The sequence below is a fragment of the Cebus imitator genome, unplaced genomic scaffold, assembly GCF_001604975.1.
Source record: "Cebus imitator isolate Cc_AM_T3 unplaced genomic scaffold, Cebus_imitator-1.0 Scaffold181, whole genome shotgun sequence".
Taxonomy (NCBI): Eukaryota; Metazoa; Chordata; class Mammalia; order Primates; family Cebidae; genus Cebus; species Cebus imitator.
This window is the reverse complement of record NW_016107496.1, coordinates 1,239,806-1,251,981: the sequence shown is the minus strand read 5'-3', so window position 1 is coordinate 1,251,981 and position 12,176 is coordinate 1,239,806. Positions and strand designations below refer to the sequence as shown.

The window sequence follows — 12,176 nt, the reverse complement described above, 5'->3', positions numbered from 1 at the left end:
ATCTCTTGACCTCGTGATCCACCCGCCTCGGCCTCCCAAAGTGCTGGGATTACAGGCGTGAGCCACCGCGCCCGGCTTGAGATGGAATCTTACTCTGTCGCCCGGGGTTGGAGTGCAGTAGCACAATCTCAGCTCACTGCAACCTCTGCTTCCCAGGTTCAAGTGATTCTTCTGCCTCAGACTCCCAAGTAGCTGGGACTACAGGCACACACCACCACACCCAGCTAATTTTTGTATTTTTAGTAGAGACAAAATTTCACCATATTGGCCAGGCTGGTCTTGAACTCCTGACCTCATGATCCGCCTGCCTCGGCCTCCCAAAGTGCTGGGATTACAGGTGTGAGCCACAGCACCTGGCCCTAATTTTTTAATTGTTTGTAGAGGCACGGCCTTGCTATGTTGCCCAAGCTGGTCTCCAACTCCGGGTCTGAAGCAATCTGCCACCTTGGCCTCTCAAAGTGCTAGGACTGAGGACAAAGTGGACTCCCACTATACCCAGCCCACAAATGTCAAATCTTTAGAAATATTTCAAAGTCAATTCAATTGAATGGCAATTAGACTGGATTTCAGACAGACCACCTCCAAAGTTAAGTGTGGACTCACTAAGTTTCCTATAAAGCTCCCAGAAAATGGCATATTGAGCCTGAAGTCACTAGGTCACCCAATAATATCATGAAGCAAGATGCAGGGATAATTAACCTCCATGTAACATTTAGAAAATGAAATGGGAGACTAGGTGCAGTAGCTCACGCCTGTAATCCCGGCACTTTGGGAGGCCGACGCGGGCGGATCACCTGAGGTTGGGAGATTGAGACCAGCCTGACCAACATGGAGAAACCCTGTCTCTACTAAAAATACACAAAATTAGCCAGGCATGGTGGTGCATGCCTGTAATCCCAGCTACTCTGGAGGCTGAGGCAAGAGAGTCGCTTGAACCCGGGAGACGGAGGTTGCGCGAGATCACGCCATTGGACACCAGCCTGGGCAACAAGAGCGAAACTCTGCCTTAAAAAAAAAAAAAAAGAAGAAAAGAAAGAAAGGAAGAGAAAGAAATGGGAGGCTAGACTCATCCTAAGAGACAGTTCACTGCAGCTATTTCAACTTATCACATTTGGTATTATGTTACAGCTTATATACTGTATATGGAGGGAGAGCAAATGGAGCCAAATGACTTCAACCAATTTTACTTTCTATTCTGCCTATGTATTTCCAGCTACCTGCTTGAAATATTTAAAGCATACAGCACAAACTAACATTTTTTTTCAATGAATGAAGATACAGAAGGTAAGCAGTAAGCAGCAGCTCATACATGTAAAACATGTTTAAATGAAAAAAGTACCCCAAATTTCAATCAAAGGCAGCAAAGTGTACTAAAAATGACACATTTTACATAACATATAGAGCATTCTCAAGATGATCATCCATATTGCACATGACTGGGAATAACTGTATATAATAAATGGTTCCTTCCACACTGGATATATGAAAATTGGGTAAAACATTTACTTTTGAATCATTTCCACTTTAAGTGTCCTGCTAGCAATATAGAAAAAGTCAATAGAGAAAGCACCATCCCTTCCACAGAAAGCCAAGTGCTACATTCAGGTAGCACATGATAAAATCACCACTTAAAAGTAACCAAGCCAGGCTGGGTGTGGTGGCTCATGCTTGTAATCCTTGCACTTTGGGAGTCCGAGGCAGGCGGATCATGAGGTCAGAAGTTTGAGACCAGCTTGGCCAATGTGGTGAAACCTCGTCTCTACTAAAAATACAAAAATTAGTCAGGCATGGTGGCACACACCTGTAATCCCAGCTATTCGAGAAGCTGAGGCAGGAGAATCACTTGAACCTGAGAGGTGGAGGTTGCAGTCAGCTGAGATTGCGCCATTGCATTCCAGCCTAGGTGACAGAGCAAGGTCGTCTCCAAAAAAAATAAAAAATAAATAAAAGTAACCAAGCCTCGGCGGGCCATGGTGGTTTAAGCATGTAAACCCAGCACTTTGAGAGGCTGAGGCGGATCATTTGAGGACAGGAGTTCAAGACCAGCCTGGTCAACATGGCAAAACTCCGCCTCTACTAAAAATATAAAAATTAGCCAGGTGTGGTGGTACATGCCTGTAGTCCTAGCTACTCAGAGGTTGAGGCAGGAAAATCACTTAAACCCAGGAGGCAGAGGCTGCGTGAGCCGAGATCACACCACTGCACTCCAGCTTGGGTAACAGAACAAGACTGTCTCAAAAATAAATAAATAAATAAAAGTAACTAAGCCTCCTCAAAACACTAAACACAGAATTACCATAAGTCCAGCAATTCTATTTCTGTGTAAATAGAAAAAAAAAAAAAACTGAAAGGAGGGTGATATGGCTTGGATCTGTGTTCCCACCAAAAATCTCACGTCAAATTGTAATCCCCAGTGCTGAAGGTGGGCCTGGTGGGAGGTGACTAGAACATCAGGTGGTTTCTCCTGAATGGGTTAGTACCAGCCCCTTAGGGCTGTTCTCATAATATCTAGTTGTTTAAAAGTGTATAGCACTTCCTTCCACCTCTCTCTCTTCCTCCTGCTCCAGCCACCTAGACATGCCGGCTTTCCCTTTGCCTCTCACCATGATCATAAGTTTCCTGAGGCCTCCCCAGAAGCTGCTATGCTTCCCGTACAGCCTGCAGAATCATGAACCAATTCAACCTTTTTTTTAAAAAAAAATTACCCAGTCTCAGGTATTTCTTTACTGCAATGTGAGAATAGACTAATACACAGGGATTCTAACAGGTATTTGTACACCAAAATTCACAGCAGCATTACTCACAACAGCCAAAAGGTGGAAGCAACCCAAATGTCCATTAAGGATGAATGGATAAACAAAATGTGGTGTGTACATACAATGGAATATTATTCAGTCTTAAAAAGGAGATTCTGACATATGCTATAACATGGATGAATTCTGAAGATATGCTAAGTGGTACAAGCCAGACACAAAAAAGTAAATATTATATTATTCCACTTACATATGAGGTACCTAGGGTAGTCACATTCATAGAGACAGAAAGTAGAATATTGGTGGCCAGCGGCTGGGTAGAGAAAGAGAAACAAGGAGTTATTGTTAATATATATATATATTTTTATAGACAGGGTTTCATCATGTTGATCAGGCTGGTCTTAAACTCCCGACCTCAGGTGATCCACCCATCTTGGCCTCCAAAGTGCTTGGATTACAGGATTTATTGTTTAATAGGTGCAGAGCTTCAGTCTGGGAGGATTAAAAAGTTCCCAAGACAGATGGTGGTGATGGTTGCACGGCAATGTGAATGTACTTAATGCCATGGATCCATACACTTAAAAATGGTTAAAATGATAAATTTTCTGTTATATATAGTTTACCACATTATTTTTTTTTTTGAGACAGTCTCACTCTGTTGCCCAGGCGGGAGTGCAGTGGCACGATCTCAGTTCACTGCAACCTCCACCCACCAGGTTCAAGTGATTCTCCTGCCTCAGCCTCCCGAGTAGGTGGGATTACAGGCACACGCCACCATGCCGGGCTAAATTTTGTATTTTTAGTAAGACAAAAATATAGGGTTTCACTATCTTGGCTAGGCTGGTCTTGAATTCCTGACTTCATGATCCACCCCTCCTAGGCCTCCCAAAGTGCTGGGATTACAGGTCTGAGCCATTGCGCCTGGCCAATTTCTTTTTTTAAGTAAACAAAAAGGCCAGGCGTGGTGGCTCATGCTATAATCCCAACACTTTGAGAGGCCAAGGCGGGTGGATGGCTTGAGCCCAGGAGTTGGGAACCAGCCTAGGCAACACAGCGAAACTCTGATTCTACAAAAAAATACAAAAGTTAGCTGGATGTGGTCAAACAATTAGCCACGATGGTACCACTGCACTCCAGCCTGGGCAACAGAGTGAGATCCTTTCTGGGCGTGTGGCAGGAGGGTGGTGCAGGCTGGGGGAGCGAAGAGTAAACAAACTAGCCAATACCAGCTACTCAGGAAGCTGAGGGAGATCATTTAAGCCCAGGAGTTTGAGGCCATAGCAAGATCCTGTCTCTAAAAAATAAATAAATAAATAACCAAGAACAACTGTCAAACATTTGTGGCAAAAACATAAGGAGAAAAGCAAAAGACTCTGTAACAGGCAAGCTTCACTGTAATCCTTCAGAGTCTAGATGACTTTGTTGAAAGTGAAGATCCCAGCAGAGAAGGGATGGACATTCTATTTTTATGTTGCTGCAAATATACACTAAGCAACTAAGGAAGCTGAATTATATTCTACAGGTCATTTGATAACATAATGAATGGACAGTAGTTCCTAACAATTACATCCGAAAAATACAAGCTTTTTGTTCCAGTTTCCAATCAAAGTAGCAAGACTGAAATAATCAGTTATACATATAACAGAGAAGCCAGGTAGATCTGAAAGAGTGACTTTTAGTTTCCAGCTTTAATACGGTGATCCTACAATGGGAAACTGCAAGCAGCAATTTTTAGAATAGTATATACAAACTTTCTTCACTGCCATTATAAAGTGACTGTGTAAGTTACTTTTAACCCTTCTGAGCCTCATCTGAAAAATGAGGATAATACTTACAATTAACTGATAAGATAATAATGTACACTGAGTTCACTGCCTGGAATACATAAATGCTCAACAAATGAAAATTCCCTCCCATCTTAGCCTGATCGGCCTCCAGGGGCTACGCTCTTGTTTTGGCCATAACCTGTGGCTCCTCCCTCACGCCCCAGCTGTTTCCCTCAGTTCTAGCTGTTTCACTCCTGGCTTCTAAGACGATCCTCCTATCTAAGTTTAGAGGTAATGCTGGTACCAATTGTGGGCTCAACAGCTGCCAGGAGGGCACCTGAGTACCGGGCAGTTTTCAATTATTTTCCAGAGTTAATTGGTTTTGGCTCCACAACCGGCTGTCTTGACGTCTACAAGTAAGAGTGCCACGTATGCACAGTACATCAGCAGTACAAGACTAAACGGAAAACTCAGTGTGCTTGCAGGACAAATCCTTAGCAAATGTTTTCAGTCCTATTTATCAGGACCCCAGAGCTTTGTTAAATCACAGGAGCAGTAAACCTTCAATGAAATCTACAGATGTAGCCTACTAACTTAATCTTCATCTATATCACAGTTACCAGACCCAAGTTTCAACCCATTCCTGCTGCTTTACTACAATCAAGACAGGGGTGAAGCAGAAAGGGCAACCAGGCAGTTAAGATTTTAAAAAAGCCATCCGATAGAGCTGGGACTGACTCAAGCTTTGTTCTTCACTAGCTCTGTGACATTAGTAAATTATTTAACCTCTTAATTTACAAAATATGAAATAATTGTGAGGGTTAAATGAGATGATACACGCAAAAAAAAAAAAAAAATCTTAGCACCTTGACTAGCCCACCAAAAGTGGTCAATTCAAAAAGAGGCATATTAGGCAAGGCTTCGTAGCTCACGAATGTAATCCCAGCACCTTGAGAGGCTGAGGCCGGTGGATTACCAGGTCAGGAGTTTGAAACCAGGCTGGCCAAGATGATGAAACCTCGTCCCTACTTCAAACACAAAAATTAGGCAGGCACGGTGGCAGGTGCCTGTAATCCCAGCTACTCGGGTGGCTGGAGTCACCTGAACCCGGGAGGCAGAGGTTGCAGTGAGCCTAGACAGCGCCACTGCACTCTAGCCTGGACAACAGAGCAAGACTTCATTTCAGAAAAAAACAAAATGGGACACATTGTCACTAATGAGAACACTGCATTCACTTCTTGCTTTGTTCAATATTCATAACATCTAAGAAAAGTGACAATTTAGATCGTTTTTGGACTTTTTTTTTTAATTCCTGAACATCTTTCTTGAATTAATTGGACCTTTATAAAGTAACCTAAATGCTACCATTCAAGACCTAGCTGAGAAATACAAAGTGATGAATGTCCAGAAATCTTAGATGAGTCAGCAAAACTTAATGCCCAACAAATAAAAGGCTTAACATGGACTATTTATGAGCACAGAATGGTAATTACAATTTCAAAATCAGCAATTTTCTATCTAATACCATTACAAATTTGGTCTGGAAATCCAAGTACCAAGGAAACTTAAAGATCATAATCCCAAAGATGCTTTTCTACAATATTCCCAAACCACCTTAATTCAAACTGGAAGGTATGAAGCAGCCTGATTATTTGAAGTTAATATCAAGAAATAATTTAAGGCAGAACCCCAGCTCTCTCCCACAAACATAAAACCAGTAGCAATTCTAACGAAGTACAGATAACTTTATCCATCACCTTTTGGTCAAACTGAAAACAAACAAGCAGTCTTCTGGTTCTCTCCAAAACACTGAACTCTACATTATGATTGACCTAACTTAAAGCAAGATATTTTTGGTGATCTGTCCTCTCCTGCTTCATTAACCATAGGTAAATCACGTACAGCAGCCTGCTAAACAGAGGTGAAGTAAATATTATAGGTATATTTTATCAGTAAAATGGACAAGTGATAATCAAATTATTTAAAGAACGGCTTGTACTCCTTAGGAGAGGGACAAGCTTGAGAAAGATCCACTTTCTAAAAGAACCCAATCATTCTGAATGAATTAGGAGAAAGACAGCACTCTAGTCCAAAACTGACTGAATCTACCTTTCTGCTTTAATCCAAGTCCAAACCACATCTATATTATGTCTCTGCCTCTCTTCGTCTTATTTTCCATTCCGTCTCCCCCTTCAATTCCAAGAACGCCCTTCTAACCCTTATTTTCAAATCTCATTATTGCCCCCGACTCCTAAGGACCTCGGACACCCACGGAGGTGACCTTACGCATCCCCACTACATTCTCAATTCATTGTACTTCTCGTCCCAAATGATCCTATTCTTTCCTTCTTTTCTATCTTGCTCGTTATTTCTTAAAATCCAGTACCCACACACCCTCACGCCAGAGTTCCCCCCACACTCCATTGTTTCCCCGGCCTATCCCTCTGGAAACTCCCCAACTCGGACGCGGGTGCCTCGCCGGCCCCACATACCCCAGGAACCTTCCACCCTCCCGGCCACTCCGGGCCTCTAACGGCCCCCGTCCCCAACAATTGCTCCCTCCCCCTTTTTCCTCCCTCAACCCGCTCCCCGCACCTCGGCCCCCCTCTAAGCCCTCGCCAACCCCTCCACCCAGCACCCCCAGCCTCACCTAGCCCAGGCCCCCGCAATCTCCTCGTCGCCCCAGCTCCGGGCTCCGCGGACGCTCCCGGGTCTGAGAAGGGGAGAGGAGATCCTCCACCTCTTTCACCTCCTCTTCTAGAGCCGCCGCCGTAGCCACCGCGCTCCTCCCCCAGTTCTCTCAGAGCCGGACGCCGCCCCGCCCCCACCGCCGCCTCCCCGCCCCCACCGCCGCCTCCCCGCTTCTCTCCTGCGCCGGACAACAGGCCGGGAATTGCAGCCGCGGCAGCTGCCTGAGCGCCAGCGGATCACCCAGACCCTCGCCGGGACAGCGACTCGCCCCGCCCCGGAGCCCTGTCGGGCGCGTGCGCATCAGCCAGCCAGCCAAAGCGCGGGGCGCGTACTCGCGCCGGCGCGCCAAGCTAGAGGTTGTTGCAGCCAACGGGTGCACGAGAGCGGCGGAGGCGGTCCGCGCGCCGGAGACTGAGGGAAGCGGTGAGAGGCCCGGGGCGCCGGCGGCGAGAGGCGGCCTCCGGCTGGTCAGGTTGCCGCTCTTCTCGGGGCCCGGTCCCTCGCGTCTCGCAGCGTCCGCAGGCTCGCGCGCCACCGGAGACTGGGAATTACCGGGGAAAGGAAGAGACTCAGGGAGCGGGTCGGGGGCAAACTAGATGTAAGGGAAAAACGGCTAGGACTCAAGCTCGCGTCCGCCTGCAGAACGGCTCGTACACAGCGGCATCGGGTAGGCGCCTGGCGCGCGCCGGGAATGGACGGACCGAGCTGAACTGACGGAAAGAGCCGAAACTCCCCCGGAGGTGGCCGAACGCGGGCGCCGCGAGGGGAGCAGAGCGCGCGACTTTTGCTCAGTGTCCGGGTCCGGACGCTGTCTCTCGGGCCGCACCCGTACGGCGCCTCTCACTGGCGCGCAACGCTTTCTGCTTCGCCTCCTTCCCAGCCCAAGCTTTGTTCCAAAAGGCAATTTCAGAGCCGCCAGCGGCGAGAAACGCCGGAGCCTCCTGACCGCGCGATCGCTCAGCCTCCTGGGAGTGCGCGGAGGCCGGTGGAGGCGTGGGAAGAATAAATTCAGGAGCTGACAGGGGTTCTCTGCCCTGGCCATGTCCGCCCTGCACGCTCCCCAAGTCAGTTCCTTGTCAGTCGGGTTTCTGATCTACCCAGCTGTCAGCATAGCCCCTCTACGCGGCTGCGGTCGGACCCGCAGCCTTTCAAATCTTTCTGTTAAATACTCTGTCTTCGACACCAGACTCCCAACCTCCCCGGTGGTGAAACTAGTATTTGTGCACCTTTCGACTTAGTGTCCTGCAAGCGTGAGGCACTCACCTCACTGTCGACTGGTCAGAGTTCTATTAAGAGGGGCTAGAGGGATTTAGACAATAAGCATTGAAAAGCTGTATTAGAATCTGGGGCCTGGAGCAGTGGCTCACTCCTGTAATCCCGGCACTTTGGGAGGCCGAGGCAGGCGGATCACTTCAGGTCAGGAGTTCAAGAGCAGTCTGGCTAACATAGTGAAACCCCGTTTCTACTAAAAATGCAAAAATTAGCTGGGCATGGTGGCACACACCTGTAATCCCAGCTATTCGGGAGGCTGATACAGGAGAATCGCTTGAACCCAGGAGGCGGAGGTTGCAGGGAGTGGGGATTGCACCACTGCATTCCAGCCTCCGTCTTTAAAAAAAACGATTTATTACAATCTGTCCCCATCTTACCTTTTGAGGCCAAGCAAAGGGGCTCTGAAAAGCCACCAACAAGCTGGAGGGTGTGTCAGTGTATAGCTAGACACCATAGGCGCATGTCGTTTGTTTGCCACGTATGTTATTGCAATCAGTACATGTAACTGAGTAGTATAGTAGAGTTCTGCCAAGCCATCCGATCCTTGTGATTTTTACCTTTGTATGAAGTAGGGGGTCAAAAATCCCCTGGAGCCCACTGACCTCTGGTTAATGATGTCTCATCTACTCCAACCATATGATTTACCAATCTAGATAAGCAGAAGACTAAGTCATCTAACCAGGTAGGTCACTGGACTATGTGTTCCTTACTATTGCATCTTCATTCAAAAATTAAAATAGAAGCAAACTATCCACTGGGCGCGGTGGCTCAGGCCTGTAATTCCAGCACTTTGGGAGGCTGAGGTGGGTGGATCACAAGGTCAGGAGATAGAGACGATCCTGGCCAACATGGTGAAACCCCATCTCTACTAAAAATACAAAAATTAGCAAGCATGGTGGTGCATGCCTGTAGTGGTACTTGGGAGGCTGAGGCAGGAGAATCTCGCTTGAACCCGGGAGACAGACGTTGCAGTGAGCCAACGTCGCACCACTGCACTCCAGCCTGGTGACAGAGCAAGACTCCATCTCAAAAAAAAAAAAAAAATTAGAAGCAGCAGCAATCTATCCAAATATCTGCTTTCCCTTCGTTCGCTAATTGGCACCTACTCAATGATGGTGGGTATTTTTCTAGGTATTGGGTCATTTACAAAGAAGAATAAAGTAATATCATTACTCAAGGAAAGTGTACAGTTGCAAAGGAGCATAAAGTTATTAAATAGGCCAGTTGCAGCAGCTCATGCCCATAATCCCAACACTTTTAGAGGCCAAAGTGGGAGGACTGCTTGAGCCCAGGAGTTTAAGACCAGCCTTGGCAACATAGCAAGAGCCCCATCTCTACAAACAACAAATTTAAGTTATTAAATAACTATAATAACATAGTAAGTGTTGTAGCACAAAAGTACAAAGTGGTTTAGGAACAGAAAGGAATGAGTGACTAATTCTTCCACAATTCCCCTTCCTTCCCATACAGAGTAGGAATAGGATGACATGACCCTGGTTAATGGATAACTTCATCGTGAGGTGTAGGATTTGAGCCTTGTATCCTATTCCACGAAGGCTGGTTTCACCCACCAAAAGTCACTCTGTTCAGGAAATGCCTTCATTATAGGGCCTGTTGCTGCTGCAAAGCCAGTACAAGTTTTTTGGATGGCAAAGTCCCCATTCTTGGCTAGGTTCTGTGGCTCACACCTGTGAGCTAACACTTTGAGAGGCTGAGGTATATCACTTGAGCCCAGGGATTTGAGATCAGCCTGGGCAACATAGGGAGACCCTGTCTCTACAAAAAATAAAAGTAAATTAGCTGACTGTGGTGGCTTGTGCAAGCCCGGGAGGCTGAGGTGAGAGGATCCGTGGAGCCCAGGAAATCCAGGCTGAAGTGAGCTGTGATTACACTACTGCACCCCAGCCTGGGCAACAGGGTGAGACCTTGTCGAAAAAAGTTCCCATTCTTGATAACGTTATAGTCTGTTTTGGGTAAGACATGATCTCCCAAGAGATTGCCTGATCTAATAGGAGAGACTGTTTTTCGTTTGTTTTGGAGACAGGGTCTCCCTCTGTTGCCCAGGCTTGAGTATAGTGGCACCAACATAGCAAATAACCACATTTCTGAAATGTTTGCCATAAATCTTAAGGGTTAAAAAAGAAAAAGATCATTTTGAGATAAAATCCATTAGTCTCTGTTCAGCCTTACAAAATTAATTTATCCCAGTTTACTTAATGATCAAGTGCCAGAACTAGAATTAGAGAGAAATCATGACATAAGCTTTACCTTGGCAGATATATTCTGCAGGTATTAACCTGACCTAATTTGATATGTTTTCAAATAGATCCTTGACTTCAGAACTTTAATGTTTTTGTTTGGTTTGATTTGATATTTTGTATCTTAAGTGATTGCCAGATTCCATGTTCTTATTAGGAAGAAAAAGAAGCCAACTATAGCCTGAGAGGCACAGAAATTTAACTCATTATCTTGGAGACTTGATAACCAATGACTGTAATTAAGAAACATAATGTTTTAAAGTCTCCATTGACTGAAGCTGCAAGTGAGAACAGGCACAAAAACCAGTAGAGAACAGCTCATAAGATTGTACTTTTCCTTTTGCCTATACTAACCCTAGTACCTAAGAATATTCATGTTGGTAGTCCAAACTGTGTCTCAGAAAATTTGTTTCATGATTTACTAAGTAGATGTTATCTGAGAAAACTATTCCATGTCCAAATAAGTTAGGGAAGCACTGGTTAAAATCAAGTTAAACTGGTTTATTTACTTCCCAGAATATTTAATATGGTACTATGCTTTGTTCACATTGAAGTGAGCAGGCTGTATATAGTGTGCAGCTTTCACCAAGGAAGCTCTTCCCACCCCCATCCCCACCCTCAAGACTTTTTTGCAGGATTAATGTGTCTTTGAACATCCATTGTATAAAGTTCAATTAAAACGGTTTGATTAGGTCAGCATTCCTCATTTTACAGATAACAAAACTGAGGCCCAAAGACAAGGCTAACATACCCAAATTTTCATTTGTGTATCAGATATTTAAAGCTGGGAAAAGCTTTCAACTATCAAAGATTGAAGTGTTACATCACAAAATTATTGGCAATGCTGGAACCAAAACTCAGATCTGAAATATCCCATTCAGTGTGAGCCTTGCAGTTTCATTAAGACTTGAATTTGATATTTAGTGAAGTGTAAGAGATGTAACTAGTATTGCTGTACTCTAGGTTATTTTATTAAGTTTTTTAATTATCTTTCATTTATAGATTATGTCACCACTTTAAAAAATTAATATGCTTGGCTGGACTTGGTGGCTCACGCCTGTAATCCCAGCACTTTGGGAGGCCAAGGCAGGTGGATCACAAGGTCAGGTGTTTGAGACCAGCTGGCCGACATGGTGAAACCCCATATCTACTAAAAATACAAAAATTAGTTGGGCGTGGTGGTGTATACCTGCAATCCCAGCTACTCAGGAGGTTGGGAGGCCGAGGTGGGTGAGTTACCTGAGGTCAGGAGATTGAGACCAGCCTGGCCAACGTGATGATCTCTACTAAAAATACAAAAAAATTAGCCAGGCATGGTGGCGCACACCTGTAATCCCAGCTACTTGGGAGGCTGAGACATGAGAATCACTTGAACCCGGGAGGTGAAGGTTGCAGTGAGCCAAGATCGTACCAATGCACTCTAGCCTGGGCAACAG

At 45.5% G+C, this 12,176-nt stretch overlaps 1 protein-coding gene across 2 annotated transcripts in view; it reads right to left on the bottom strand.

The window, feature by feature from the left end:
* The window catches only part of SPATS2 (spermatogenesis associated serine rich 2), a 144,882-nt gene extending 137,591 nt beyond the window's left edge, over positions 1-7,291 (bottom strand). For both annotated transcript variants that reach the window (XM_017545789.2, XM_037744694.1), the window contains exons 1-2: positions 7,170-7,291; positions 3,004-3,066 (exon numbers count right to left, since the gene is read on the bottom strand). The gene's annotated coding sequence lies outside the window, so the exon portion shown is untranslated. The remainder of the gene's footprint in view (positions 1-3,003; positions 3,067-7,169) is intronic.
* Positions 7,292-12,176: the final 4,885 nt, after the last annotated feature.